The sequence below is a fragment of the Podarcis melisellensis genome (genome assembly GCF_964234715.1).
Source record: "Podarcis melisellensis genome assembly, chromosome: 15".
Classification (NCBI taxonomy): domain Eukaryota; kingdom Metazoa; phylum Chordata; class Lepidosauria; order Squamata; family Lacertidae; genus Podarcis; species Podarcis melisellensis.
Window position 1 is genome coordinate 43,160,728 of NC_138532.1, and position 27,003 is coordinate 43,187,730.

The 27,003-nt window shown below is 44.9% G+C and overlaps 1 protein-coding gene across 1 annotated transcript in view; it reads right to left on the bottom strand.

Annotated features, from left to right (window-relative positions):
• TAOK1 (TAO kinase 1) overlaps positions 1–16,504 on the bottom strand; it is a 54,524-nt gene extending 38,020 nt beyond the window's left edge. Inside the window, exon 1 of the mRNA XM_081890264.1 lies at positions 16,264–16,504. The gene's annotated coding sequence lies outside the window, so the exon portion shown is untranslated. The remainder of the gene's footprint in view (positions 1–16,263) is intronic.
• Positions 16,505–27,003: the final 10,499 nt, after the last annotated feature.

Sequence of the window (27,003 nt, forward strand, 5' to 3'; positions counted from 1 at the left end):
TACTCTACATGACTTGCACAGGCCTACTAATTTCAACAGGTCTACTCTGAATATGAGTATTGATAAAATCCAGTATGTTTAGGGTTATGACTATACAATTCTATGTCAAGATTCCTGCATTGTAGGGTGTTGTAGTAGATGACCCTCTGGGTTCCTTCCAGTTGGATTCTACCTCAATAAATCTGTGGACTCCTTAAATGCAATTCAAATTGTGCATTATTGTCTTTAGAGTCAATCCACTTATAAAATCAGAAAGACATCCTACCTCCAGAGTAGAAACACGCCTATATAATTGTTGTCACCATGTAACAATATTGCCAAGAATTAGTGTGTCAAATGAATAAATCTTCTCTTCAAATTCACTCATACATAAAAATAAGCCACTTCCAGGCCCATGAAAGATCCCCACTGCAACACACTTAATTTACCGATATAACTTCCCCTTAAATGAGACCTAATTGCTGTTAGGAGAAGAATACATGTTGGGGTGTGTGTGTCTAATTTGCATTACATTTGTTGAAAGCCTACATCGGTGGGACACTAGTGTCTAAGAAGGAAAAGCCAATGTACATGGTGACTAAACATTCTGCATCTGAAGGGGGTACAAGGAATACCCCAAGCTATTGCATACAAACTTTTCTTTCGTGATGCACAGTTGTCTGCTTTCTTATTTCTTCTCTTCCAATATTACAAAACAAAAGTCCTCACCACAATGTCCATGTCTGGAGACAGAACTCCACTACGTGTTTTATTAGGAGATGCAGTTTCTCACCAGCCAACTGCTGTGTTCTTTTACTTTGAAGGTAAGCTACTTGTATGTCCCTTAGGGATGTTTAAGGTTTATTTCATGGTTTGTAGTACACGAGGGTTCCTTAAGGATCTGGTGAAGATGAGCATACGTTCTGAGGTCTTTTGATAAAGGGCAGTATATAAATTGAATAAATCATAATAATATTCACTGAGAAGAAACACTGGAACTTATCAGGAATTACACATATATAACATTGGCACCTTATAGTCTCTAGAATAATTCTTGCAGGGGAAGATACCACACACTTCCTGCTGAGACATTTGACAGACGCAAACAGGATCAAGTGTGATGTTCCTAGCGGCTAATTCCAGGCCCTGTATGTTAACGGGCTGCCTTCTATAAGCCTGAGAGGCATATAATCCACCACTGGAATGGCACCTGAGGCAATCTGGAGAAAATACAATTAAAAGTTTAGCACATGTGTCAATGCTATCACAATAAAGGGAGTGTTTGCACATAACTGCAATCTCCTCTTGTATGCATAGACTCCTATCACATGACTAGTTTACTTTTACACCTAGTTTCTGGATGGCAGGAGCAAGAACTTCTGAAAATAAAATATCCAGTAAGCCTTAAAGAAATTAAAGAGAAAACATAATACAACATTAAAATCTCATGTGAAGTTGCTGAATAATAGAGCATAAATTATTTGAAGATTTTCGTACTGGTGAAGTTTCTAACTTTGTTTAAACCTTCTTTGGGGTTACTGGAGGGTCATTCAGACCCTCACATTTCCCTTCTCACAACTTTCTAGTCAGAAGCACTGCTAGCTGGGTTTTTGAAACAATTTCACACGGGACAAAACTGAGGACATCATGTTAAATGAAACTTCAATGCTTCTTTTTTTAAAATGCTTGTCCAAAGTTGAGGACAGGATTTTGCAGCATCAAAGCCAGATGCAGAGAAACCACTGTTCCAGTTGTCAAATTATTTTCCTTCTGCAGTATCTAATGTAGAAGCAGAAATGAATTTCCTCCTCTAATAATTCCCCCACAAACACACACCTACCCCCTCATCCCCGCAATCGCTCAAAAGGGCCTGGGAGGAAAGGGATTTTCTGTTATGTTGCATGAGGTTACTTACAATTCCACAGAGTGCATGAGACAGAGATTAAAATTATCCTCTAAACACACCATTAAATTCTTCCTGAATGGCTTTCAGCTGACAGTGAGAATTATTATCTCTTTTATGAATAGGGAGGCAAACTGAGAGTTTCACCAAGTTTTTTCCTTTCACTGTTACCTATTAATGATGCCTGAAAGCAGAATTAAATTGAAAATATGCTTGAAATATAGAACTGGCACGCCATAGCCTCTATCCATGTCAAATGACAAAGTGAGGCTATGAATCAGCAAATTAAGGTTTGAGTGCAAAAGCCACAATGAACTTTGCTGGCTCCTGCTCATTTCAGTGGGGCTCAGGGAGGACTTCCCTGTGTGAATTTGCACTGCAACAAACAACAACTTCTTCAATTCTTTGACTCTGAAGACAGTCCACATTGAGGGTACAAATCAAGGGCATTTGGAAGAGAGAAATCCATCTACAAGGTGCAGAATTAAAAGTTGTCCCTATTACTCAGTCACAAAGCAGTGAGCATTTCACACCTCTCTGAAGACATTTATGTATCCTCCATTTTATTTCATGGGCCAACAGTCACCTCATAGCACCATCCTGCAATACAGTACTGTGTTTTCTTGGAAGCTAGTTCCTCTGCATTCAAAAAGCACTTACTACCTATGAAGTTCACTGACAACTGCAAGCGCAATATTGTTAAGTGTTGCAATTTGTGCCAAAAAGGTCTACGCAGCTTTTCACCTCTATTAGACTTCTGCTATTCCACACTCATGGAATTCAGTATCACAGGTGGTGTTTGGATTTCAGGGAAAAAAGAAAAATACAATCCATCCTTACAGCAATGCCCATGCAAAACTCACATGTTTTTCAACAAAGCTGGCCTGGACCCCCCAGGTTTCTCTTTCACAGATACACAGACACATGACTGAAGTGTTTAGGAAGTGTCTGTAAAAGGCAGCAGCGTTCAGAAGGTAGAAGCTTTGTGACTTGTAAGCTTGACTGGCAAATAGCCCCTCCCTTGAGCTTACCTCACACTAACACAACACTGCACATTAGTCTTCGAAAGCTACTGGCCTGCAAAAAAAAAGTTATTAGCCATGCTGGGGGCTGGCAGAAAAGGGACAGGGAATTTTACTGCATTTCTATGCTGAGTGTCTAGGAAGGGGCTCATCTCTTCTGGCAGGAGGGGGAGGACACTTTCTTCCACCACATCTTTCAGCAGCTAAAAAGGAGCAAATCTGTGGAAGGCGTCCTGTGAGCAGCTGTATGAGACAGAGTCGTCAGCTACCTCCCCCTGAGGTCATGCCACTTAAGCTTCAGAACCTCCAAGAGAACTTTAAAGGGCAGTAAATGTGAACTTCACTGGAGCAATTGGTGAAGCATTAGAAGTGGTGTCATCTTAAACCTGAGGCACCGAAATAGCAATGAACAAGTAAGGGCTCTTTGCAGGGCCTCTAATGCTAAGGATGGCCATTCATCGTGCCTGCCTCATTCAGGGTGACACACAAGAGATGCTGGTTCCTCTGGGTATCCAGGGCCTGCTCAGAACAACAAAGTAAGAGGCAACTCCTGTGGAAAAGGCTGCAGAGCACACAGAAAAGATTTCTGCATCCACACAAACATCTACTAAACCTATCAGAAGAAAATAACTGATGTGTCAGGCAGCTAGCTCTGTTTAACAAACACCTTTGCAAAGTCTCCTCTAGAAAACCTCTTTTTAAAAACCTCTTCAAGGAGGTTATTGTAATTTATTAAATTTATATACCGCCCTATAACTGCAGGTCTCAGAGCGATTGACTGGATAAAGATATAAAACCACAAAATACATAATCAAAAATCAAAACAAAACAACCCAATAACCCCCGCAACACATTTTGAAAGGGCATACGATGTCAATCAACCAAAGGCCTGGTTAAAGAGGAACACTGGTGCCTAAAGGTGTATAATGAAGGTGCCAGGCGAACCTCCCTGGAAGAGCATCCCACAGTCAGGGAACCACTGCAGAGAAGACCTGTTCTCATGTTGCCACCCTCCGGACCTCTTGAGGAGGAGGCACATGAAGGAGGGCCTCAGAAGATGCTATCAGGGTCCGAGTGGGTTCATATCAAAAGAGGTGGTCCTTGAGGTATTGTGGTCCTGAGCACTTTGAATTAGTCCTGGAAACTACCAGTAATTGGTAGTCAGTAAAGTCAGATGAGGATCGGTGTAATATACTCAAACCGTCTTGTTCCGGTGAGCAACCTAGCCGCTGAATTCTGCTCCAGCTGAAGTTTCCAAACAGTCTTCAGAGGCAGCCCTACGTATAATGCACTGCAGTAATCTAACCTTGAGGTTACCAGTGGATGGTTTCCTTGTGCATCATAATGATCAAATGTGAGAGGAGACAAGGGGTAACGATGGATTTGCACTTTTAACTTTGAGGGGTGGGGGGAGATAGGAGACCCAATCCAAGCAACAACCACCATACACTGAGGAGTCAGGATGCAGACAAATTGTGTCCTATGTATCTGAAGTGCAGCCTGTTTTTGGCATATCAGCTTCAAGTCACTTGAGTGGCAAAGCACAACTGCAGTCATGTTTACTCAAAAGTAAACGCTATTGATTCTCCTCCTTTGCTGCCTGTTTGTTCCTGACCTGCTCTCTTGGGCTGACTCCCCTGGTTCTTGATGCTGACTTGCTGCTCCAGTCCTTCCCGTCAGCCCTGAATATCCTGCTTGCATCCGACCATGCTCCAGTACCTATCCTGCTGGACAGGCTCCAACTAAGCCTTCCTAGTGCAAATCTAACCATGGCAGGCTTGCCTACCCCTTGGTATCTGGAAGTTGAAATCTATGGAATGCTGTCAGGGTATGGCACTGAACAAGACGGCCCAGTTCACACAGCCCTCAAAGGCTAGGGTGACCAGAGAGCAGCCAATCTAATAAAACACCTACAACATCTATCACCTACAACATGTGAATGACAGACACAACAGATTTAGCGGGGGGTGGGGACAGCTTCATGTGCAAGCACCTCTCAGATCAGCTAAAACTAGAGTGTACCAGAAAACAAGCTATTATCGATTTGGAACAAAGTGGAACACTGCTTGAGCACCAAAGTAATGGGATAATTAAAACGATCAACGTTGGGAAGGTAACACCAAAAGCCGCTTGAATTCTGACATCTCAGTTAGCAGAAATCAAGGGTGAGGAAATTCATTTTGCACCTCAAATCTTTCATAGTAGCATAGTCTTAAACTGACTCAGACCACTGGTCCATCTAGTTCAGCATTGTCCACACTGACTGGCAGTGCATCTCCAGGGTAACTAGCAAGAGCCTCTCCCAACCCTACCTACAAATACCAGGAATTGAACCTGGGGGCTTTTGCATGCAAAGCAAATATCCCAAAGCCTATTTGATTTGCCACGCTAAGTCACATACAAGATATAAATCCCTCAAACAGGAGAGAAAAGATGAACTAATGAGATTTTCATTCATGGCAGTGTTCAAAAGGTAATTCATGGCAAATTCCCTTGAGAAAACAGATCAAGCCAGTCAAAAGAAGCAGAAAGGAAAAACAACTAGAACTTGAAGATCAAGCACATTTAAAAACCAAGCGAGATGGTAAAATCAGTATTTTTCACAATTGGTGGTGGGGAAGCTCAAGAAAGAAAAGTTATAAACATGTTTTGTTTTAGCATCTAGGATGTGGAAAGATGTTTAGAAACTGGCTGGTTTACACAAAAAAACTGAATTTTTAAAAAGCAGAATTGTGTGACCAGAAATGCTAAATTCTGCCAAACATACTTAGCAAACCAAGGAAATCATGCTGTTACTTTTCATAATTCTGGATGCGGAGTTTGCCTTACGTTGCCATGGCATTTTCTTGCTTCCTAATCCCAGATTCTAAGCCTCTGTGGACTGAACGAGCCAAACTACTACAGTTTTACATGTTTCTGAAATGTACCACTCTATTCAGACTACGACTCCACGAGAGAAAAAGCAACTGGTCCTGCTTCACCAGGCCAGTATGACTCCAACATTTATCCCTCCAACCCTCACATGATTGAATAGAACAACTTGTTAACCAACATGTGGGGAGAAGATGAGTAAAAACAAACACACACAGCCATTGTTCTTCCAGCCTAGTGGAAGGCATGCATCCCTAGCAAGGTCCAGGAGTCAACTTCCTCCTCTCTCCCTGCATTTCAATAAATTTCAAGAGGCCAAAAACACCATCTATCAGATAGATGTTTCAACTAATGCTATTTGGCTAAATTTCAAAGAAACATATTTTTCTTATAGACAATGTATCAGCTGCAAGTTCACACAAAACTACTTTTGTGCACTCCAATAGAGGCTTTGGGCTTATTTTTCTTGAACGCTCACACAGCAAGTTCTTTGTGACCTAATGTTAAATTGGAGCAAAGGGTTAACACCTCAGTCCAAACTAACTGGGAAGGATGACAAAGGAAGGTGGTTTTAAAGTACAGTGGTACCTTGGGTTAAGTACTTACTTTGTTCCGGAGGTCCATTCTTAACCTGAAACTGTTCTTAACCAGAAGCACCACTTTAGCTAATGGGGCCTCCTGCTGCCGCCGCGCCGCCAAAACACAATTTCTGTTCTCATCCTGAAGCATAGTTCTTAACCCAAGGTACTATTTCTGGGTTAGCGGAGTCTGTAACCTGAAGCGTATGTAACCTGAAGCATATGTAACCCGAGGTACCACTGTACTTCTCACTTCCAAGCACTCCAATCCCTGTTTTGCAAATACAGTGGTACCTCGGTTTTCAAACATCTCTGTTGACGAACACTTAGGTTTTCGAATGCTGTAAACCCGGAAGTAAATGCTTCAGTTTTCGAACACACCTTGGAAGTCAAACATGCTATGCAGCTTCTGTATTGAGTTTTCCGTATTGAGTTTTCCGTTTTCAGATGTTTGGGAACTCAAAACAGTCTTCCGGAATGGATTACGTTTGAAAACCAAGGTACCACTGTATGCTTCTCTTCTCGGTCAAGAGGAACAAACTGAAAAAATGGGTGGAGTCAACTGCAGATATAGGGAATGTTTTTATTCCCTACCCATCTCCACTTTTACCCAAGATCCCTTTACAATGGATCGTGGGGACAGACAAAAGTGGTTTGCACCACTTATTTCCAAGAAAGAGCCGGTAGAACATAGGAAGAAAACAAAAATGTTTTTTTGGGTGTAAAGATTAAAAATTAGCCACCCTCAAAGTGTTTTGTTAAACCAAGACTTCAGTATTTATCTGTGCTCATTAGAACTAAACAACTACTATGCAAGTTGATTACTCAGCACCACAAGCAGCTTAGCATCTCATCTGAGCCCAACAGAGTAAGGCAAGTGAGAAGTGGATGGAGAACAGTTCTGACTACAGAAATGCTGCCATTTCTCTGCAAAAGTACCTAAATTTGCTTTTTCAACTAAGTCTAACTGAGTGGTAGCTGGTGCTTATTGGGACTGATAAGACAGTGACAGGCAGAGTCAACTAATTCTAACTTTTTCTCCACCCTCCTCCCTGCTGAATTCTAAGAGGATGACAAAGTGGAGGAAGCTCACAGCCAGTGCCATCAGTAAGAAGGGAAGCAGGTGAGGGCAGGCTGGGTGAGGTTGGTGGATCAGAGCCCAATTTGCCCTGATAGACCAGCCTCTACTGGCCTTACTTTCCCAAGGAAATTGCCAAGGGCTTCATTTTCCTCTAGTACATCTTTTCAGTGCTTCTCATAGATTCTGAATCGGAACTGGAGAATTCCAGACCCAAAAAGTCATGATAGCAGCAGTGACCTTGGATCACAGCCCTCTCTCTGCAATTTTACACTCACTCTTAGAAGCTTCTTTCCTTGTATCTGGCCCCCTCAAACTTGCACACAATGACTCACACATTTTGTTTCTTTGCAATGATACACGCATGCAAAAGAAAAAAGTCTCTCAGTAAAATTTCAGTTAAATCATTTGCCTCCATCTAGAATGTAGCTGGGTAGCAGGCTTATAAGCAGCCACTTACATCATCAAGAGACCAAACAAGAAGGATTTTAGAAATCTGAACAGTTTCTTATCCTCCTTTCAAGCAGATGATGTGATTAGCAGAGATGTAGGTGGGGAAGTAAAAAGATGGTTAACTACCAGCTTTTATGCATTTGTTTGCAAGGGCAACATGTGCATGTATGCAAAGAAATAATGCAACAACCACAAACACCAGAGTCATGGCAGGCCCCACAGAGAAAACTGATCTCCACAACATCAAGCCACTGGCAAATCTTTCCTAGACTCAGCCTGCATTAACAACAGCAAATATATCCAAGTCATCTGGCCTATGAACAGAGGACGCAGCCTAATACTAAGTCAGACCAACAGTCCATCCAATGCAGTATTGTCCACACTAACTGGCAGCAATGGCTCTCCAGAGTCTCAGATGGTTGTCTCTTTCCCAGCCCTACCTGGAGATGCTATTTGGGGACTGAATGAAAAGCTGCTGCTGTACCACTGTGTTATGGCCTTTCCCAAAGGTCTAACCCTCAATCATGCCTGGAACTTGATCCAGTTAAAAATCCTCTACTCCAGGTGTATTATCTGCTCGGTTTAACATTTACAAGTTTTATTTGACTTTGTTTGCTATGAAATTGTTTGACAGACAATTTTTCACTGAAAGAGCAGGAATGAAATATAAATCAACAAAACTGCTATCTAATTCTCAGGCAAAAATAATCACCAATTATTCATTCATACAGAAAATAACTGAGGACTGTTGTAGTCAGCTTGGGCATCAAAGTTTGTAGCAAGCTGTAGATCTTTGGATATTTGTTTTCCATTCCTCTAATAAATTCATTATGTTAGTTTTGTGTTTTTCACGACTACAACACTGAGGTGATGCTTTAAGTACATCCGCTATCCTCACTTCACATTGTTGAGTAGTTATAGCCAAGTTAGACCCCCAGCCTAAATATATGTGAAGCATGACTCAAGAAGATTATCTTTTAACAGCCACACTGATTTTTTTTTAATTAAAAAAAAGCATGTCCCAGTGAAGGTTCTCAAGCTTTCTACCTTCAGAGACACCTATGTACTGTACATGTGTCTGGTCTGCCATGACACTCTTGCACACTGCAGTAGATTCTGGAAGAGCAATCAGTTTCCACAGGTCCACCAGCCAGTTTTGTTGCGCCTCATCCTTACCCTGAACCAACTTGAGCACGCATACCCAATACAATGTGCCCTGGAGCTAAAACGCTGGAGGAGAATATAAACAGGGCTGGAGAAGCCATCTTGATAACAGTGGACTGCCTTCTCACAGTTCTGTGAAACAGTTTGGCTGCCACTGCACTAACGTATTATCCAAAGCAATCAGGCAACACCTTATACATCCAGCAGTGTAATGCATCTTGAAGCGAAACAGGTGTGGCCCCTAGGCGATCTAGTCCTACAACAAAAAACCACAAATATGTATGAAATGATCAGATGCTTCTCTGCCCAATATCAGGAAATAGCTGACCTGAAAACCAAATGCCAAGTCAACGCATACCTTCTTATCAATTAAACACAGTGAGTAAATAGGCAGGCCAGGTGTACAGTCTAGCACCTCTAACAAGGAAACAGTCTGCAAACCCAGAGCTCCCTAGCATGGTATAGAAAGAGGTTCTTAAGGCAATGTACCCCATGCCAGACAATAAATTAGATATCATCATCTAAACAATCAGGATGGGACCAACAGTTCAGAAGTCTTCAAGCCCCAACCAGCGGATACAATCATCTGACTGCAGCCCAATGCTACATCAGGAATGGAAGCAGTGGCTCAAGTGTGGGGAGACTGGCCCGATTATTATCTCCCCCACCCTTTGTGGGCAAAGTTCCAAAGAAGGGTGGAACTGCCCACCTGTCAATCACAATCACAATGTCACAATCATGATAAGATGGCGTCATTTGCCCACAAGGGTCTTCAGATGCCCTTCTTAGAGTGCTATCTTACCCTGAACTTTGAAAGGGGCTTTGCAGGCACTGCTGATGACTGGTGCCTGCAAACTCCCTTTCAACCAAGCCCTGCCTTTACCTGCCCCACACCTGATATCAGAAAGTAATCCAGAATGAAGCAGGCCACTAGAAGGCGAGGCAAAGACCAGCAGTAGCAGGCAGATGAAGCTGAGAAGTCATGACACATGAGAGAGGCACTCTGATAGAGACAACTTATTGTCCATGGTGGGGAGGCTAACCTTTTTGGGCCTGAGGGCCATATTCACATGTGGCCTACTCTCTGGGAACTGAATGCTACTGGTACACTCTTGCATGCAAGGACACACACAAGCAGGCAGCCACGCTGCATGCAGATCATCTGAGAAAAGAGGGTTATTGCCTCTTGCCGCTCATAAAATGATCCCTTTGCTAATGGGGAAGGGGCAATTTGCTTTCCTGTTGGGGTGCTAAGCTACACCCATCCAAGCACTATGTCTTCTTTTTTCATTTTGCCACTGTTGCTAAAATTGGTTGGGTCTTGAAGGACGAAGCACTAGATTACAGACGCAGGAAGCTTTTTTCCAAGTTGTCATGTGTATGCCTTTGTATATATACTCATATGGGTTCAGAGAATTATTTTGTAAACCGTAGAACTAAAAGGCCACAAAATAAAAGGTGTGCCATACACCTGGCTAGACAAACTGGTAGAGCAGCAGGATGGCAGCAAATGTCTGCCCACTTTGAAGGGTCCAAAACAAAGAGGCAGACTGAGGCTTTGATGGAACAAGATTCATTAAGTTCATTGAAGGTAAGACAGAAGTTGTAGGCTACACCAAGACATACACAATCCTGAGGCTGAAGGTTCCGGCCTAATTAACACACAAAATCCACATGAGCAGTTTAAATATTAGAGGAAATTTGAACATTTAAAATGTGCTGAACCAGCAAACAGCCAAGTTCAAAGACATTCAGCCAGAATACTAGCATTGCAAGATCTTCAGGTAATACGCTCTCACAGCATCATGACGAAACAAGACTACCTCATTCTGCACATCACACGCTACTGTAACAAATATATCTCTGAGTGTTACAAAGGTAGGGTCAGTTGAAAAACCACAAGACAGAAAAAAATAGCAAATCCCAAAAATTCAGAACTTAATGGGTTTTCCCATTTGACACTAAGCATTTTTTTAAAAAGGAGACTATTTCCTGCACTTTCAACAACGTTTAACTCTTCACACAAGATTCTACAAGGTATGTTTCTTGAGAATGGCTGCCATGTGATTGAGGTAAACTGCCTTGTAGTATTTACATACACCATGTATACAGGTATGCAATGAGTACAGTGATCTGTAAAAAGAGTAACGTATACTGTACTGTCTTACACACCCTCATCTGTTATCTTCGTAATTTTTCCCTCACGTACCTGTATCACAGCAAGAAATATGTAAGGAGATATGGGAGTGGCTTGGCATTATGTAAATGAGCCTGGATGGATTCTCTCCTCACTGTTTTCCTGGCAGACCATAGCTTGCAACTTCACCCAAACTGGCAAACTATGGTTTGGAAGAAGGAGAGAATTGCTATGAAAGGTGAAGACGGAGAGCTAAAGTCCAAGGATTAGGCACAGTGCTCCAACTCCTATGCATTTAACATTATATTTTGGTTTAAAAGGAGCAGCTTCTAAAATGCCAACGCAGAAAATGTCTGGATCATTATTTTAAAGGGGAAGGGAATGATTATGATGTTTCGTAAGAAAGAAAATACATAAATGTTCCCATTTTATTTTTTTAAGTCTACCTTAGATGTTAGAAAGTTCAGAAAAAACCTGTTTGCTACATGCAAAAAAAAATAATTTCGATGGTCCACGGTTTTTAAAAAAGAACCCACTAACCTCTGCACTTAGACCCGTTTATTGTTTCTAAAGAAACAGTGCCCTTAAACCCATGATTGAGAATGAGTATTTCTTTGACCTGATGTCTCAGTATGACACAATAAATCTAAGGTGGTGATGATAATGTTTAAAAATAATAAAAGTCTCCAAAGTGTAGAACAGAAAAATATACAACAGAGTACAATAAAATGCAAGAAAACCAATATAAATCACAACACAAGAGGCCTAGAAAAATACCTTCACAAGCTGGAGGATTAAGAAGTGCTCTCAGCAATCCCACATACTAGAAACCTAAACACAGAATGAGAAATGCTAAAAATAAAAAAGCTTATTTCACTGCCACCCCATTCTATCTATTCAGGGGTTCAGAAGCAAACAAATAATCCATGTAAACTGTCCAAATTGTCTCTAAACCAAGAAAGATAGAAGTAGGAATACTTACAATGCCCATTCCTTCCACAAAGAGTCCAGAACTGCACCCCATGCTTTCTAGGCAGGTGCAATCCATCAAAAGCTTGGCATAAAAAGGAAGTGGCCCCCGGCATACCAACAACATATGAACGCATTTTGAGAAAATATATGGATGTAACACAGAGGCACATCAGCTTGAATTAGTACTGTACAAATGTTGCAAAGAATTTGACCTGGAAGGTCAAACCCATTGTCAGCCATGCTTGTCCTTGGGCACAAGCAGCTGGCAAATAGTAAAAAGATATATTGTATTTAAAAGGGGTGAGGTCTGAAGTTATAAGCATCCATTTCTTCTGTGAAAAAACAAGCGTATAGCAGCCTACAGTACTGTAGAAGTATAAATGGTAAGAAATCTACATCTCTATGAATTATATCCTAGTTTCCTACTGCGTGGATTCAAGTTCCATATGCAATGATGAGTTACATTCTAGAGCAGTCTTGTTGACACGTTACTACATTAATGGCTTAAACAAAACACCTTGAGACAATTCTTACTAGCCACAAATGGCCAGCCAGGTAAGTTGCCACTTGCAAGTCTGAATTGCAGAACAGTAACAAGACTGAAAATATTTTACCCACTTTTAACCCTAATAAGCATCTGAGGACCCATTTCTTAAACTTTTGCTATATATTTGCATGGTGGTAATGCTACTATTCTGACTCACCTTGGATCAGACTGTGACCCGCTAGTGGGTCCCAACCCACCAGCTGAAGACCAATGTTTTAAAGTATTCCATTTAGTAAGAAAAATGGAATCACACATAATATAGACAAAATTAATGCCAGAAAGTATGTGGCACATTTGCAGGTAACATTCAGAGTTTAGCAAAGAATGAAATGAACAGTTTTGCTTAATTTTCTCAATTGAAGCTTCAGCCACTGCCCCCCCCAAATAAACTACATATAAAATACGCTCTGTCATGATAAACAGAAAATACCTTCCTCTTGGCTATAGAAATAACCTCATGAAGACCCAAGGCTTCAAAAATGACCTCATGAAGATCTAAGGCTTAAGTTATGGTATTTATCAACATACTGAAGTAATGACTATATTACTCACATGACAAAACATTTTTAATTTCACTCAGTTCCTTGTACCACACCCCTCACTAAGATGCCAGAGTACTTATATGTATTGGTATCCACCAAAGAATATTTTCAACCATCTTGCCAAACAGCAATGAGTAAGATAGTCAAACAAGGTATCATAAAGGAACGAAAACTGATAAGTCCTGACACTTAGATCCCAAAAGATAACTGGATGCACTGAAATGATTGTTTTGCTGCTGGGCACAGCAATTACTAAAGAGAATCAACACAAGGCCTTTTTAATATAGGTCACAGCCATCAATTAGCAGCCTGGGCAGCATGAAAAAAAAAGCCTTTTCCACACTACACACCCCTTTCTCTTGTCACTCTGAAAAAAGCAGGTTTCCAGCAAAAATGAGCAGGCCAATTAAAAGGAAGACATGAAATAAATGTTGCATTCATTTCCACATTTTTTAAAAAGCTTTCAACCAGGGTCTTCACTAGGATGTGATCAGGCCAAATCAATGACAAGTGGCCCCACTGACTGCCATCCCCACCACAAGTCACTGGGGGAAAGTGTGTCAGGCTGGTCCTGTTACTGGTTAAGAAAAGAGGAAGCAACCCTTCCAAAGGAGGTGCCATTATGCCTCCTGATGCTCCACCTCTGAGGGTACAGCACAGTTTCCAGGGCTGTGTACGTGGAAAGAGAAAGACTTCTGCAGCACCACAGGCATCCAAAAAGGGGAGGGTATTTCTGGCTCCCCCAGAAGGGTACTGGAACAGGCCTCCAATGGTATACTGACACAGCTGGCAAATGCAGGCTACAAGCTGCTTCTCTTTCCTTTTGTGGGGTGGGCGCAGCTTTCCACTCCCCTATCCTGTCCAGGCCATCATCTCATCTCAACCAGGAAATGCTGGTGTACTTGTGCACCCAGTCTTGGGACAAAAAAAAGTGGGCTGAGGGAAGACAGTCACATACCACCCAGAAGAACATAGCTAAAAATAGGCAGGTGGTCCTGCTGTCTTCTGCTTGGCTCCCAGGGCACAAAGAAAGGCCCCTGAGCCGTAACTGAAGGGGCAACACTTTGCAAATCCTGGCACAGCTTTCCAGGAGCTAAGAATCTCCGCCCCCCCCCCCCAGCAGACCCATTCTATGAGTTACACTACAGAAGGAGACATGACCCTCTTAAACCCCCTCTGAGCCAGGTCTGTGATTTGTCTTCTACACTCACAGAGCTGGGAAGGGGTCCCAAACTTGGAAAGGTCACAAAACTGATTAACTATCCACTACATATCTAATGCTGAAAACAAACAAACCCTGCAATAACAAATCTCACTTTTAATCACAAGCACTTTTTAATCACAAAAAATTGAAACATTACATTCCTGGAGAAAGAACATCACAATTTATCCACTAGCAGCCCTTCCTCTTCACCCCCACTGCTTGAAGCACAAGCAATTCCATTCTGCCTTACTGTCACCTGTTCCAACCATGAAGAGAATACATCTCTAAGCAATCAACCCACAATATTGTTCCTTTGACCTCTATAAGGAATACAGCAATCTTGGGTGCAACCCTCCCCTATTGCAGCACTGCACCCCACCCCCAGGAACACCAATCAACCATGGTGGGCTTCCTGTGATATCTCCCCCTGCTATTCAACTCTATTGTTTTTGTAACATTTTTTCTAATAGGAAGATGGGATATTGTTGTTTTATTGGCCTTTATTGGCATAATTGGAAGACGGGATATCATATTTAAAATAAATAACAAAGGTGCAGCCCCAAGACATCACTGCCCCCACACACCCATACCCCAAAAAGTATCATGTGAATGGCTAAATGATGTCCTAATCACCTCCTGTTCGCCAATAAAGATGCCCTCCTCTTCCGCCCCATATCACATTCTGATCCTTTTCCTTAGTAGGCACAACACTTTCCAAAGCCCTGACTGCCCACCCGCAATAAAAAGACAACACAACCCTGTGTTATATTGTGGGGGTGGGAGAGAATTCCCCTCCATAGAAAACTATCCCTTCACATTATAGTCAGATTTTCCCCACTGGGAAAAGGCAACTCCTCATCCCCCATTGACACTCCGCCCCCCACCAAAAACCAAAAACAAAAGAAAGATACCCCCTATGTTAGTTATTTTATAGAGGAAGAGAGAGGTCCAACCCCTAACAGAGGTATTACACCTGTCCTGATCCCCTTCCCCCTCTTGAGGACAGTTATCTCTTATTCCTGACTCCCTTCCATTTAGAAGCATCCACGCCTCCTTGTTATTCTATAAGAGATGACAAACTCCTTCCCCCTTGTATATATCCTGATTCTTCCCCAGTGGAGAAAGACACCTAAGCCACTAGTGCCCCCCATGTGCCATCGAGTTGTATTTATATCAATTTCTACACACACACACACACACACACATATTGGATTCAATATTACACATTACATATCTCTATATATTTGCCTGTTATATGTAATAGATATATACATACACACATGCAATACCCATACATAAACAAATTGTCTCCAGTGCCCTCCAAAATGTATCTCTGAAAAGACTGTGTGTGTGTGTGTGTGTGTGTGTGTATGGAGAGAAAGGGAATGTTACACTATACACTACAGTATACACTATACATACAAATACACACACACACATATATATATATATACGCGCGCGCACACACACACACACACTATATATATGTATACACACACACACGTAAAGTATACACAAATACACAGGCTTGCAGAGAGATACAAACCTATACACAGACACACATTCGGAAGCCATACTCCCATGTAAATTTGAAAGGGGGAGGGGGAGAAGATGCCCCCCCGGAGACGTCGAGCCCTCCCCCCCAAAAAACGCCCCTGCTTTTTGGGAGGAGGGGAGAGTTGTCTCCTTTTAACCCTTTCCACACCCCTCCCACACCCCCTCCACGACCCGAGGAGGCCCCGCCCCAAGCAGGATTCTGATTCCGCCGCCGCCCTCGTCCTCCGGCCCTCCTCCGCGGAGCGCAGCCGCTCACCCTTCAGGTCCTCCTCGTCCTCCGTGGCCGATGTTCCTGCCGCCGCCGCCAAGGCCCCTCGCCCGGCCTGCGCCCGCCCAGTCCGCTCCGGTGCGGGGAGGGCCGAAGGGAGGCGGGGAGGGCGGGCCGGGCCGGAGGCCGCCGGCGCCTCCCTCACGGGCGACGGGGAGGAGGAGGAGGATGGTGACGACGAAGGCGACACCCCTCGCACCCCACCCCCGAGGGCAACCGCCACCAGCACCGGCTTCCCCCCTTCGGACTCCCCAGTCTCAGTCGCCTCAGCCGCCGCCTCTTTCTCCTCCGCCGCCGCCCGCCCTTCCTCGTCCGCCTCAGCCACTGCCTCAGCAGCCCACCGGGCTCCCTCTCGCGAGACTTGGGCCCGGGCTCGAGCTCGGCGGCGAGAACCAGAACGGGACCATTCTCGTCATCGGCGCTCGCGGACTGACTGGGAGGCGCGGTGATTGGCAGGAGGGAAGGAGGGAGGAGCCAGAGGCGGAGACGGCGAATGGGCGGGCCGGGAAGAGATGGAATGCGCGTGCGCACATGAGGGGAAAAGCGAGAGGGTGGGACTAGTAAAAAGCGAGAGGGTGGGACTAATAGAAAAAAGACGTCAACTGCTTTTTATCTTCCTCTCACGGCTTGGTAAAGGAGGGTGGGAGGGGAAGTGAAGGGTGCAAGCGCGCATGCGCACAAGGGGACAATAAAAAGAAGGCGGACCAGAGGGGGAATCGCGTTAGAAGAGGGGGGAAGGAGCGTACCAAACTGTGGGAAACGGAGGGGGGAAGGAAAGAGAGAAAAGGAAAGTGGAACGTACCAAGAGGAATGGAGGGAAAGGAAAGGGAGGGTTTCAATAGCAAAATAAAGAGAGTCTCAAAAGTGCGGTCTTGGAGGGGGGAGTGGAACGTACTATGTGGAGCAGGACAATTAGGAGAAGGGTTCATGGGGGGGGGGAAGGAGGTCGGAGAGGGAACGTGGGGTGTACCAAGGAGACCGAATCATGGGGGGGGAGTTGGGTGTGTACCAAAGGGCAATTAATAATAATAATAATAATAATAATAATAATAATAATAATAATAATAATAATATTTTATTTATACTCCACCCTCCCCAGCCAAGACCAGGCACAGGGCGGCTAACAACCAATAATAAAAACAAGTTGATTAAAATACAATTTAAAAAAGATTAAAGTACAACATTAAAACATTACGATGTAGCCTCTTCACAGGAGGAGAAAGGAAAAAGAAAGAGGGGAAGGGGATCAAACTGATTCTAAGCCAAAGACCAGGTGGAACAACTCTGTTTTACAGGCCCTGCCTGCGGAAAGAAATCAGTTCCCGCAGGGCCCTGGTCTCATGAGACAGAGCGTTCCACCAAGTTGGGGCCAGTACTGATAAGGCCCTGCCTCTGGTTGAGGCTAATCTAATTTCCTTAGGGCCTCGGACCTCTAGGGTGTTGCTATTTATGAATCTTAAGGTCCTCCAAAATAGAGGAAAGTGTCCCAAATAGGGGGAGGGAGTGTACCATGGGGGGAATCGCGGGGGAAGTGAAAAGGAAAACGGAGTGTACCAAGGAGATCAATTCATGGGGGTGTTTGTAGAAAAACAAAAACCACATGGGGTTTCTCTTTGCTGGTGAGGGGCCACCCAAGGGACGGAATCATTGTGAGGAGGGAACCCCCCAAAAAGAAAGCACTGTGGGTGTTATACTCTGGGAGGAATGAGGAGAGACGTTGGGATTTGTGGACTCCTCATGGGGGTGACCCCATTTTATCCTGACAACATCCTTGCAGGGTAGGTTAGTCTGATAAATAGCAACTGATCTCAGGTCACCCTGTCAGCTTGGTGGCTGGCTGCAACCATTCCAAGCCTGGCAGAAAGAGCCTGGGCCCAATCCACCGGCTGGCTAGCAAAAGAGCACCTGCTCCAAGGCTCCCAAGTCAGACCATGGGTCCAACTAGCCTGGTGCAGCCTGCTCTGGCTGGCAGCAGCAGCTCCCCAGAGCACCTTTGCCTTTCCCAGCCCTGCCTGGAGATGCTGTCTGTGATTGAAGCAGGTGCTCTAACCACTGAGCAGAGACCCACCCTATCCCCTTTCCCTTCTCTGTCCTGTCTATGAGATTGTGGGCCTTCAGGCCGGTCCTGTCTTATATTTCAATACATGTACAGCATTTCAGAAAATGTAGTGCTTTATAAACATTGCATTATATAACCAGTTGTTGCTAATGTTATTATTCATAACAATATGTTTAGCAAAATTTTCAAAATAAGAACAAAATCTAGGGTGCTTTACCTCAAATGGTATAAAATATTTATTTTAAATAGCAATAATATAGGAAGCTGCCTTATACAGAGTACAGTGGTGCCTCGGGTTAAGAACTTAAATTCGTTCCGGGGGTCCGTTCTTAACCTGAAACTGTTCTTACCCTGAAACACCACTTTAGCTAATGGGGCCTCCTGCTGCTGCTGTGCCACCGGAGCACGATTTCTGTTCTCATCCTGAAGCAAAGTTCTTAACCCGAGGTACTATTTCTGGGTTAGCAGAGTCTGTAACCTGAAGCGTATGTAACCCGAGGTACCACTGTATCAGGACCGGCAGGAATTCTCCTGGGTTTCAAGGAAGGAGTCTCTCCCAGGTCTTCCTGGAGACGCTGTCGGGAACTGAACCTGGGACTTCCTGCTCTGCCATTGAGCTACGACCCCTTCCCAAATAGAAGCTGAAAGCAGTAGTCGTTTCTGTTATACAGTAATGCATCTCTCTGCCAACCTCCTCATAGTGGCTAAAAACCAAGAAGCTCTTCCACAGGATCAGCTCTGCGTAGGCACCAGGCGCTTGGAGGAGGCAGTTCTGCAATCTGCAAAGGACCAGTGAATGCATCAGAGGCTGGCTGGCTGGCTCCCCAGGCTGTGTTGATGGGACTCGGTGGCTTATCAGGGAAGGCGCACGTGTTCACATCAAGCCACGTTGCCGGGTGTTTTGTGGAGACAAGCACACACAGGGCCCACCTTGGGGCTCCAGTGGAGACTTGGGCCTCGCTCTTAAAATGCACAGATGCACGGCGGACGTCAGAGGGAGGCTTGTGCAGCGAGAGATTTCCTTGCAAATCAGGCAGAGTTTGGTTGTCTCCAAAGGGCATGGTAAAAAATAGCCCCGTGAGCTTAACCGTGATTATTGGCTAGTAAATCCCATTTATTTCTGGGAGATTGACTTTCAGGTAACGGGTGACCAAATATGTAAATTTCAGCTTTTCTCGTTATTCCACCGTAAGCTCAGTTATTCGCATTTCCACATCCGTTGGGAAATTTAAGAAAATGTGAAAATGTGGCCCTCCGGTCCTCTCTGTATGGCCCTCAGGACTCTCCTCTGGTCACTCCCTTTTCTGAGCCACCCCCTTCCCCGGCCTAGCTTCATACCCCTCCCATGAGTGTTGGAAATAGGTCTGATTCTGCCTCTTTGCCTGTCCGGATAGAGGAGAGGGAAGGAGAGCCAGGTTAGAATGTCCAGCTAGGACCTGGAAGTGACCAGAGTTCAAATATTCCCACTCAGCCATGAAACTCAATGGGTGCGACCTTGGGGGCCAGTTACTGCCTCTCAGCCTAGCCTACCTCACAGGGTGGTTGTGAGGATTAAATGGGGGTGGGAGGAGCAGAACCAGGGATACCACCTTGAGCTCCTTGGAAGAAATGGTGGGATACAAAATTATATATATATATATATATATATATATATATATATATATATATATATATATATTTGCTTTCGTAGATTTTCACGGGTACAGGAATGCAGGTTTTGGTGTCCTCGGGTGTCTTCCCGTGTAAAAGTTGGGGTGTCTAGGCGACGTTTCGACGAGGTCTCACTCGTCATCTTCAGGCTGGTGCTTTCGGCTTCTTGTTACTGGAACAGAGCAGGATCTCAGTGTTTGAGTTCCTATAAATACTGTTGAGGGGGTGTGGTGTATAGCCTCCAATGTTCTGGGCAGAGAGGAAATTCCCAGGCTAGTGTGCCTTTTCTTCTTTTGTTCCTTAATTACTTGAGGGATATCCTGAGTGATTTCTTGAGTGATATCCTGAGTACCACTTAGGTGGGTCATTAGGTGTGGATTAGTTGCTAAAGTCTTTGTGTCTTGACCTCTTGAACTTTGTGAAGAGTTTTTCTGAGAAGATGGCTGTACTGCACTTAGTCGTGCTCTGGCTTGGCTTCGTGTATAGGGGCGAGCTGTGGTTTTGTGGCTTGGAACATCACCACAAGAGAATAATCATGGAAGCCATCGAGATAGAGAAACACCCTCACAACATGAACAAGCGTGACGACACATCCCGCTTGCCAGACATCTGGAAATTAGCCCTCCCCACAAAAACTGACACCAGATCCAGAGGCACACAGAACGCCATCACCAATCAACCACACCAGACCCAAACCCAGACCCTCTCCACAGATAAATTACAGACACCATCCAGTAGCCAAACCATGGTGGCACCTCCGGATGCTGCACCCCCCTGCAATCCCTACACAGATCTGGCTGACACAAGCCACAAAACCACAGCTCGCCCCTATACACGAAGCCAAGCCAGAGCACAACTAAGTGCAGTACAGCCATCTTCTCAGAAAAACTCTTCACAAAGTTCAAGAGGTCAAGACACAAAGACTTTAGCAACTAATCCACACCTAATGACCCACCTAAGTGGTACTCAGGATATCACTCAAGAAATCACTCAGGATATCCCTCAAGTAATTAAGGAACAAAAGAAGAAAAGGCACACTAGCCTGGGAATCTCCTCTCTGCCCAGAACATTGGAGGCTATACACCACACCCCCTCAACAGTATTTATAGGAACTCAAACACTGAGATCCTGCTCTGTTCCAGTAACAAGAAGCCGAAAGCACCAGCCTGAAGATGACGAGTGAGACCTCGTCGAAACGTCGCCTAGACACCCCAACTTTTACACGGGAAGACACCCGATGACACCAAAACCTGCATATATATATATATATATATATATATATATGGGTGTGCGTGTGTGTGTGGCAGAGTGTGCAGAAACAAGTCAATATTTGCATTTCTCCGCCCACTTTGCCTCTAGCCCCTCCCACTGGATGCTGCCGGTCAGTGCAGACGCTGCTGAGCCAGCTGGACCCACTGGTCTGGCTCATGAGGCAGCACTCCAAAATCTTGGCACAGCCCAGACTCTATTCCCCGTTTTCTCTTTTTCTGTCTAACTCAGACTGTTTTCTCTCTCTCTCTCTCTCTCCTTCATTTGCCTCCTAGCAAGCTACCTGGGTGACGTCATCCCCATCCTGGCGTGGTGGGAGGGAAGAAGGAGAAAGAAAAAGGCAGGCTCTCTTGCAAAAAAGCAGCTACTGTATTGCATTTCCAGACAAAGGCCTGGCCATTTACCTGTGATTTCTGCAACAAAGGATGGTCTCTCCAACCTGGCCAAGGGCATTACATCAGCTCTAACAGAAGGAGAGATGTGGAGGTGCAGGGCTGGGCTGAGAAACCAGCAACCTTTGGCTCCTCTTCCCCTTTGAATGTTTTTCCATTCCAACTTTGGAACAGAGAAGGAATGCCCGGGCTTGCTTTTTTCCTCTTCCCTCCCAAACCTTTTTTCCTTTTGTGTTGTGTCTTTTATTTCATGGGGGAGGAATACTTGTCCGACGGGAGGTGCTTCTCTTTCCCTTAAATGTAACCTTATGGTTCCAGATTAAAGAGAAACATAGGAATCAGCTTTATAACCAGAGGCGGAACATTGGATCTATCCAGCCCCCACCTTGACCCCAAGTAGCCTTTAACCCTGTCCTGCCCACTGCTGCTCCCCTTGCTTAGAACGGAAGCATTTTACAATTACAAACACACACAAGAACAGATAAACAGACACACACACATATCTGCTGTTGGGTGATTTAGGAAAACTGAAAAATGGATTCTTTATTCTTTCGATAGAATATGGTATGCTTCGCAGAAATGAAACCAGAATCCTGAAATATTACTCAAGGGGGGAAGTTAATGTATACAGTGGTACCTTGGGTTAAGAACTTAATTCGTTCCGGAGGTCCGTTCGTAACCTGAAACTGTTTTTAACCTGAGGTACCACTTTGGCTAATGGGGCCTCCTGCTGCCGCTGTGCTGCCGTTGCGCGATTTCTGTTCTCATCCTGAAGCAAAGTTCTTAACTATCTCTGGGTTTGCGGAGTCTGTAACCTGAAGCATCTGTAACCTGAGGTACCACTGTATATGAATGAATGTTTGCAATTATACTTTAATCAATAAAAACGTGCATGTATGCTGAGAGCCAGTGTGGTGTAGAGTGAAGAGTTTCAGACTTTGGGAGCGAACAGGGTTCAAATCTGCCCCCCCCCTTTCTGCCACAAAGCTCTCCCTGGGTGTGACCTTGGGCCAGTCACTGCCTCTCGGCTTAACCTACCCTGCAGGGTTGTGGTGGGGATTAACTGAGGAGCAGGTGAGGGGGCAGAGAGAGAGAACCATGGATGCTACCTTGAGCTCCTTGTAAGAAAAGGTGGGATGTGAGCCACTTCGAAGCTCAGATTTCAGTGGGGAAGAAAGTCCTTAAGCAGGGCAGGGAACCTGTTGTCCCTGCCCCCGTTTGATTGTAATATTTATTTACTTAGTAGTAAATTAAATTGTGGCAGTTGTGCCCAGGCTGGCCGTCAGTCTTCTTACCACGTGGGGAAAGATTCCAACCCAGAAAAGGGCAGCTGAAACCCTGCTGTGTCTCCGAGTCTCTGTTGCTAGATGATTTTTTCCCCTTTCCACTGATACTGCAGGAAAATGAGTCACCGGTTCTCGATGCCTGAGCTGTTCTGATCTTAGGTAGCTGCAGCAAGCAAAGCCTTGAGGGCTGTGGGGCCGACTGCCACAGTGCCCAGAGCGGAGGACCTCTTCACGTGCCTCTGATCCTGCCCATCCATGACACATTGAGAAATCACCCCTGCCTTCCTCCTTTATAACCTCTTTTTAGAAACCTGGGTCCTGGAGTCCAGGCAGCTCAGTATTGCCTACACTGACTGGCAGCTGCTCTCCCAAGTTTCAGGCAGGAGATTCTCCTCGCCCTACCTGTGGACTCAGCCTGGCAACTTCCGCAGGCAACACGGGGCTCTGTCGCCAAGCTCTAACCCTTCTTTCGCCAAAATATGGCAAGGTTCTAGTCCTCATGCTGATGAGTAAAGGGTTGCTTTAAACAGGAAAATAGGAAACTGCTTCATGTTGACTCAGATGATTGGGCCATCTAGCTCAGTTCACCAACTGGCAGCTGTGGCTCTCCAGGGTTTCCGGCAGGGTTCTCTCCTAGACCCCATCTGGAAATGAAAGAGATGGAACCTGGGACCTTCTGCATGCAGGACACATGCTCTGCCCGCTTCCCTGGAAAGCAAATAAGACTCTAGTCCTCATTACTCCCATATTCCTCTTGCAGAACTACCATTCCTTTTTCCCCCCCAAAATGAATTTTTATTGGTTTATCATTATATATACATATAAACAAATACAAAATATAATACATATATTAGATAGAGGTAATACCTACTATAAGTGACTGGCAAGTCAAGATGATAAACTATGCTGAGCTAGCTAAAATAACAGGAAGATTAAGGGATCAGGACGAACAGAAATTTCATGATAACTGGAATAAATATTTGATGTATATAAGAACTAATTGTAGAACTTTGACGACACTGGCGGAACTGGAATAACTCTAACAGCGAATGGCTAATAAGTAAAGGAGATAAAATATGTGATTCCAGAATTTATTTGATACTTACCAAAGGAGTGGAGGGAAGTCTAAGGCTCAGTGGAGCTTAAAACAACTATGCAGAACTACCATTCCTAGAGTGGCTTAGCTATCAGTCCCCCTTCCCAGCGACTCTGGGAACTGCAGCTCTGCGAAGAGCAGCTCTCAGCACCCTGAATAAACTACACTTCTCAGGATTCTCTGGGGCAGCCTTTCTCAACCTTGGGTCCCCAGATGTTGTTGAACTACAACTCCCATCATCCCTAGGCCAGAGCTCAGGGATGATGGGAGTTGTAGTCCAACAACCTCTGGGGACCCAAGGTTGAGAAACAGGGAAGGAGCCACGCCTGCTTAAAGCAGAACGATGCTCCTTTAAATGCACAGTGCAGATGGGGCTTTAGATTCCCTTTCTCTGTGGTCTCCTTCTTGTCCTGCTTCCCCAGTCTCTCTCTGTCTCCTCCTCCTCCAGAGAGACACACATTTTTCCTGCTGGCACTCAGCCGATGCAGCACCAACGAAGAGCCTGATGCCTTGTTTCCAAGAGAACAAGGAATCTCATCGGAAGGGACCTGAGGGGGATTGGCAGGCAGAAGAAGGAGCAGCCAATGCTCTTGAGGGATTCTAGCAACACCAGCACGCAACCTCAGCTCCCGAGGATCTTGCGGGGTTGGAGCATCCTTCTCAAAAGGCTGGCGAAATCTGGTTTGTGAGAGGCTTCCTTCCCTGGGTGTAGCTCCCATTCAACCTGTACACCTGTGCAAATGTGAAACAGCAGGGACAGTCTCCATTGCCAGCTGACAAACAGATTTGATTGTTTTATTTCCTCCAGGTTGATGGTTTCAGACTGGGTCATCCAGCACACACGCCCCTTCTTCCAATGAATGAATTGTCTTTTCATATCACAGATATAAATGACTTTCCAGAACTTTGATTCTACCTCTTGACAACACGCTGCACTCTCTTGACCTGACACTGGATTAGATTTAATATATATTTGTATGTATCTCATCACATCTGGTGTTTATTTTTGGTTATTTGCTCTGGTTTTATGTGGTTTTGCTTGCATTCCTTTTAGTGAGGCAACTATCTTACCCTTTGGAACTCCCTGCCTATTGACTTCAGGCGAGAGCTTACACTGGACTCATTTCAGTGCTTGCTATAAACACTATGGTTTAGGCAAGCCTGCCCAGATATTTAGAAAGTAGATGCAAGTTCTACTTCTATGATTCTATAGTGCTCTGATGGTGTTTCCTGCTTGGCAGGGGGTTGGACTCGATGGCCCTTGTGGTCTCTTCCAACTCTATGATTCTAAGTTTTATTCTGTTTTTAAACCCATTGTTGTTTTTTAATTTTTTGAAAGTCTTAAATTATAATTGTTAATTCTTCTTGTTGATAATTTCGCTATTTAGATTCAAAAGCAGCTTAAATTGAGAAAACGAAAACCCATCCAATTCATAATGTATTGAAAATGCACCTAACAGGCTGAGCTGCTGTGGCTTCCTGGACATCACAACCCGGTCTTCTGAAACTACCAAAATTTTGTTGTGTGGTTGTGCCCTCTGGAGGTGACAAGAAGAACTGCTGAATATGAGAACTGAACATTAATTATTCTCCCAGAACAAACCCAAGTGAAGTAGGAGAAGGTGGGGAGGGGAGATGTCACTGCGACCCATGTTCCTTCACATAAAAAAATTGTTTTTTCAAAAGGAACATGAGAACCTGACCCCCCCCCTTAACAAACATTTCCCTTCCTCCCCCAGATCGCAGAATCCCATGGGAAAAGGTTATTCCAAAGTTTCAAATAGGAGTCATGTATTTGATGTTTGACGCGGGTGGCGCTGTGGGTAAAAGCTCAGCGCCTAGGACTTGCCGATCGCATGGTCCGCGGTTCGAATCCCCGCGGCAGGGTGCGCTCCCGTTGTTCGGTCCCAGCGCCTGCCAACCTAGCAGTTCGAAAGCACGTCAAAGTGCAAGTAGATAAATAGGGACCGCTTACCAGCGGGAAGGTAAACGGCATTCAATGTGCTGCGCTGGCTCGCCAGATGCAGCTTGTCACGCTGGCCACGTGACCCGGAAGTGTCTGCGGACAGCGCTGGCCCCCGGCCTATAGAGTGAGATGAGCGCACAACCCTAGAGCCTGGCAAGACTGGCCCGTATGGGCAGGGGTACCTTTACCTATTTGATGTTCTGTTGTGCATGTGATGAAAGGAGATGATGTCTCTCTGAAACTGTCCTGGTCCTTCCAGCTAAAGCTGTACAAGAACCACAACTCTGGTAGCCTCACTTTTAGACTAGTGGAGGCAGAGCAAAGCAATTGTGACTTGCAGCTGTTGATAGGCTTAAAGGTAAAGGTAAAGGGACCCCTGACCATTAAGTCCAGTCGCGGACGACTCTGGGGTTGTGGCGCTCATCTCGCTTTACTGGCCGAGGGACAGCTTCCGGGTCACGTGGCCAGCATGACTAAGCTGCTTCTGGCGAACCAGAGCAGCGCACGGAAACGCTGTTTACTTTCCCGCCGGAGCGGTACCTATTTATCTACTTGCACTTTGACGTGCTTTCGAACTGCTAGGTGGGCAGGAGCAGGGACCGAGCAACGGGAGCTCACCCCATTGCGGGGATTCGAACCACTGACCTTATGATCGGCAAGCCCTAGGCTCTGTGGTTTCATAGGCTTACCTTCCATCAATTTGCCTAGTCCTTTTTGAAAACCAGCATTGCTCCTGCAGCAGTGAGTTCCAAAGTTTGTGTTGCGTGGACAAGTCCTATTTGTTTTTTTTTTTAAATCTCTACCGAACCTTCCCCATTCAGCTTCCTGTGATGCCCAAGAGTTCTAGAGCTATGAGGAAGAAAAGGTCTCTCTGCCTGCTTTCTCATGCCATGCATTCTTTTCTACATTTGTCATCTCGTACTCGCATTTCCTCTAAACTGAAGATCTGCAGACATGTGGACAGTGGCCTAATGCTCTGGATCCTCAGCTTCTTAGTGTGCAAACCCTTT